Source organism: Mytilus galloprovincialis, chromosome 5, assembly GCF_965363235.1.
Source record: "Mytilus galloprovincialis chromosome 5, xbMytGall1.hap1.1, whole genome shotgun sequence".
Lineage (NCBI taxonomy): Eukaryota > Metazoa > Mollusca > Bivalvia > Mytilida > Mytilidae > Mytilus > Mytilus galloprovincialis.
The window spans coordinates 11,104,513-11,110,512 of NC_134842.1; positions in this window are offsets into that span (position 1 = coordinate 11,104,513).

A 6,000-nucleotide genomic window follows, 5' to 3' on the forward strand; every position below is an offset into this window, starting at 1 on the left:
TAACATGACATCGACGTTTCCATAAGAAATCAATTTTGTGACATTGTAAGAAATAGCTTTCCATAGTCTCGGCATCCTGTCAAGTAGTTCCGAAAAAGTATCAATAGTTTTGCATTACAAGAATAGAAAATTGCACTCGTGCTTTGCTATTTTTTTGTCAGACAAATTTGTTTTGACAAATGATTCTACTTCTGAACAAGCGGAATGCGCTCACATTTGATTATACGAAAGGTTTATTTGTTGTACTTAATGTATGGTGTGAACGGAAAATATAAATTAGCAGTTTATAAACGAAACCTGCCTTTGGACCTATGGTCAAATTTTCCCACCTGGGCCTTTTGACCCATTGGACCTTAGACCCTTACCTATCATTTGCACCTAGTGGGTAAAAAAGTATTGCCGTAGGGAATTTTTGACAGACTTTTGAAAATTTGGGGTAGGCATGTTTGACCCTTAAGACCTAAGCTCGGACCTATGGTGAAGACAAACTATGAGTTGTCCCACCTGGACCTTTTGGCCCATTGGACCCTAGCCCATTACCTACCATTTCCACCTAGTGGCTAAAAAAGTATTGCCGTAGGGAATGTTTTACACTCTTTTAGAAATTGGGGTAAGGCATTTTTTTTAAATCTAACTTTGGACCCATGGTGAGGACAAACCATGAGTTGTCCCACCTGGACCTTTTAAACCATTGGACCTTAGACCCTTACCTATCATTTGCACCTAGTGGGTAAAAAAGTATTGCCGTAGGGAATTTTTGACAGACTTTTGAAAATTTGGGGTAGGCATGTTTGACCCTTAAGACCTAAGTTCGGACCTATGGTGAAGACAAACTATGAGTTGTCCCACCTGGACCTTTTGGCCCATTGGACCCTAGCCCATTACCTACCATTTCCACCTAGTGGCTAAAAAAGTATTGCCGTAGGGAATGTTTTACACTCTTTTAAAAATTGGGGTAAGGCATTTTTTTTAAATCTAACTTTGGACCCATGGTGAGGACAAACCATGAGTTGTCCCACCTGGACCTTTTGAACCATTGGACCTTAGACCCTTACCTATCATTTGTACCTAGTGGGTAAAAAAGTATTGCCGTAGGGAATTTTTGACAGACTTTTGAAAATTTGGGGTAGGCATGTTTGACCCTTAAGACCTAAGTTCGGACCTATGGTGAAGACAAACTATGAGTTGTCCCACCTGGACCTTTTGGCCCATTGGACCCTAGCCCATTACCTACCATTTCCACCTAGTGGCTAAAAAAGTATTGCCGTAGGGAATGTTTTACACTCTTTTAAAAATTGGGGTAAGGCATTTTTTTTAAATCTAACTTTGGACCCATGGTGAGGACAAACCATGAGTTGTCCCACCTGGACCTTTTAAACCATTGGACCTTAGACCCTTACCTATCATTTGCACCTAGTGGGTAAAAAAGTATTGCCGTAGGGAATTTTTGACAGACTTTTGAAAATTTGGGGTAGGCATGTTTGACCCTTAAGACCTAAGTTCGGACCTATGGTGAAGACAAACTATGAGTTGTCCCACCTGGACCTTTTGGCCCATTGGACCCTAGCCCATTACCTACCATTTCCACCTAGTGGCTAAAAAAGTATTGCCGTAGGGAATGTTTTACACTCTTTTAAAAATTGGGGTAAGGCATTTTTTTTAAATCTAACTTTGGACCCATGGTGAGGACAAACCATGAGTTGTCCCACCTGGACCTTTTAAACCATTGGACCTTAGACCCTTACCTATCATTTGCACCTAGTGGGTAAAAAAGTATTGCCGTAGGGAATTTTTGACAGACTTTTGAAAATTTGGGGTAGGCATGTTTGACCCTTAAGACCTAAGTTCGGACCTATGGTGAAGACAAACTATGAGTTGTCCCACCTGGACCTTTTGGCCCATTGGACCCTAGCCCATTACCTACCATTTCCACCTAGTGGCTAAAAAAGTATTGCCGTAGGGAATGTTTTACACTCTTTTAAAAATTGGGGTAAGGCATTTTTTTTAAATCTAACTTTGGACCCATGGTGAGGACAAACCATGAGTTGTCCCACCTGGACCTTTTGAACCATTGGACCTTAGACCCTTACCTATCATTTGTACCTAGTGGGTAAAAAAGTATTGCCGTAGGGAATTTTTGACAGACTTTTGAAAATTTGGGGTAGGCATGTTTGACCCTTAAGACCTAAGTTCGGACCTATATATGGTGAAGACAAACTATGAGTTGTCCCACCTGGACCTTTTGGCCCATTGGACCCTAGCCCATTACCTACCATTTCCACCTAGTGGCTAAAAAAGTATTGCCGTAGGGAATTTTTTACACTCTTTTAAAAATTGGGGTAAGGCATTTTTTTTAAATCTAACTTTGGACCCATGGTGAGGACAAACCATGAGTTGTCCCACCTGGACCTTTTGAACCATTGGACCTTAGACCCTTACCTATCATTTGCACCTAGTGGGTAAAAAAGTATTGCCGTAGGGAATTTTTTGACAGACTTTTGAAAATTTGGGGTAGGCATGTTTGACCCTTAAGACCTAAGTTCGGACCTATGGTGAAGACAAACTATGAGTTGTCCCACCTGGACCTTTTGGCCCATTGGACCCTAGCCCATTACCTACCATTTCCACCTAGTGGCTAAAAAAGTATTGCCGTAGGGAATTTTTTACACTCTTTTAAAAATTGGGGTAAAGCATTTTTTTAAATCTAACTTTGGACCCATGGTGAGGACAAACCATGAGTTGTCCCACCTGGACCTTTTGAACCATTGGACCTTAGACCCTTACCTATCATTTGCACCTAGTGGGTAAAAAAGTATTGCCGTAGGGAATTTTTGACAGACTTTTGAAAATTTAGGGTAGGCATGTTTGACCCTTAAGACCTAAGTTCGGACCTATGGTGAAGACAAACTATGAGTTGTCCCACCTGGACCTTTTGGCCCATTGGACCCTAGCCCATTACCTACCATTTCCACCTAGTGGCTAAAAAAGTATTGCCGTAGGGAATTTTTTACACTCTTTTAAAAATTGGGGTGAGGCATTTTTTTTAAATCTAACTTTGGACCCATGGTGAGGACAAACCATGAGTTGTCCCACCTGGACCTTTTGAACCGTTGGACCTTAGACCCTTATCTATCATTTGCACCTAGATGGTAGAAAAGTATTGCCGTAGGGAATTTTTGACAGACTTTTGAAAATTTGGGGTAGGCATGTTTGACCCTTAAGACCTAAGTTCGGACCTATGGTGAAGACAAACTATGAGTTGTCCCACCTGGACCTTTTGACCCATTGGACCCTAGTCCATTACCTACCATTTCCACCTAGTGGCTAAAAAAGTATTGCCGTAGGGAATGTTTTACACTCTTTTAAAAATTGGGGTAAGGCATTTTTTTTAAATCTAACTTTGGACCCATGGTGAGGACAAACCATGAGTTGTCCCACCTGGACCTTTTAAACCATTGGACCTTAGACCCTTACCTATCATTTGCACCTAGTGGGTAAAAAAGTATTGCCGTAGGGAATTTTTGACAGACTTTTGAAAATTTGGGGTAGGCATGTTTGACCCTTAAGACCTAAGTTCGGACCTATGGTGAAGACAAACTATGAGTTGTCCCACCTGGACCTTTTGGCCCATTGGACCCTAGCCCATTACCTACCATTTCCACCTAGTGGCTAAAAAAGTATTGCCGTATGGAAATTTTAACAGCTTTTAAAAGATAAGGTGTAGGCCAATGGAACTTTGCAATTTGAAAGCTATGGTATGAAAAAATCAAGGCGCACTGGGTATGATTACCACGACTTTCACGGACGGTATGATTGACAGTGTCAAGATATGATTTTTAGACCAAAAAAATTGTGTCTAATAAATTGAATTGGGGATGGGGGTTGGGGTAACCTAAATTGATCTTTTTTATTGTTGGGATGAAGACATGGATCCAATAGCGGACATAAAGTAAGTTGTTGAAAATGTCAAATCCCTGAGAGTTATTACCAAAATGAAGCACCTTTGATGGTACTCCCGGTTTGGGAAAGATCAGTTGGTTGAGTTGATTGTAACAGAAGAAACCAACCTTAAATATCAGTGCGTCCAAAACCCAAGACGAGGAAGACGATTATCACCCAGGCAAAAAAACTTGGATTGAAAGGTATTAGCAGGCTGTCGATAGTGCATCCGCCAACGAAAGCATTGAAAGAGGCATATACTACCTGGAAGATGACCCCCATTATTGCTATGGATGTGCAGACTTTCCTTGACGTCTCTCAGATGTCACTGGAGGAACTTATAACAATTTGGACATTGAAAGGAGCAAAAATCAATGTGGTGCTAACTTTACCTTTGTGCATATTAATCCATCAGGTAATGCAGATGATGAGAACAAGGGATACTTTCACTCGAGATTTTCACCGAGGCCACGATCTTAGCTGAAACCCTTGATTAGATGGACAAAAAGATCGGAGTAAAGATTGCCCAGTGAACCTCTGAAAAAATGTGGCTGAACATTGAAACCAATTGTAAAACTTCAAGTCAATATTAACAAACACCGGCCGCTTTGAAAGAAGGCTGTAAACAATATGAAAAAACTGATGAGGATTCTTTTAAGTGGGCCATACTTTCGGCCTTGCACCATGACGAGGTATACCCAAAACATACAGACATGATAACACAGTACCACCGTGGCAGGAAGAGCTCAATCTGAAATGAAGATGTAGTTCTCGGTCAGCCTTAAGGGTATTGGTAAGTTTGATAAGGTCAATTCAACTCTGACAGTCAATGTATTATAAATTAACGACAATGAAGTATACCCGCTGCGCATATTAGACGTTAGCGAACAGCGGGAGAGAGACATCAACTTGATGCTGATAAAAAAGTCTTGGCTGGTGTTGAGCCAGACTTCAGACCACAATTGTGAGACCCGCCTGTGCTACAGGTGCGTGAACCAGTTCATTAAAGAAGTCCTGGGGACCCACAAAGAGTGTTGCGTCAACCACAAGGCGGTTAAGATCGAGCTGCCCAAGCTTATTAAGGAAGGGAATTTTAGTGTTTAACCGAGAAGGTTGAAACCAGGATTAATAAACCACATACGAAAGCCTACCAAAAGCACATGCCTTCGTGTTTCTGCTACCCCATCAAGTGCTTTGACGACAAGGTGTATACCAAGGCACCAGTTCTGTATATCATGCAAAAGCCGAACGAAGATGTGGCACAGATCTTTGTTGAATGCCTTGAGAAAAAAAATCAAGGCCATTTAAACCTGAAACTATCTTATGCAGGATATGGTCTTGACGAAAGAGGACAAGAAAACCACCAGGAGGCCACGCAGAGCTGGTTGTGTGATTGTTCGCTTGGTGAGGACAAGATGAGGGATTACTGCCACTTTACCGAAAATACAGGGGCGCAGCACATAACCAGTGTTACCTGAAGTACAAAATGTTTATACCTGTATTTTTCACAATCTGGCCGGGTATGATAGTTATCTGTTCATTAAGAACCTGGGATCGACACCGGGGCAGCTCACATGCATTCCCAAATTCGGAGGAAAAGTACATCTGGTTTAGCAAGACATTTCAGGTGAGCGAGTACAAGATCAAAGACGAGGAAATGAAACCCCTTCACCAGAGTTTGAGGTTTGGACAGTCTCAAATTTATGATTGCGAGCCTGAATAGCTTGGTAAACTCAAGTCCAACAGCAGCCTTCAAGAATGTATTTGGTAGAGGAGCGTTTGATCCCGAATTGTAGCGGGTGATACCCGCGGAGTCCGAAAACGGTCGGAAAATCACACTGCGCGAGGTCATAGACAGGCGTAAGCTAGAATACATTGTGTCACACCGCGAATATTTTAGCTGGGAAGCAGGCTTATAAAAGGGAAGAAGCTGGACAAGAACGCACATCTGACACTCATACACGGCTACCTTGCGCAGGAGTGCCCAACCTACATAGCTATCCTGGTACTGTCACGACAATGGTATCAACTGCGCCGGGTTCGACGCCTGCATTGCGACGA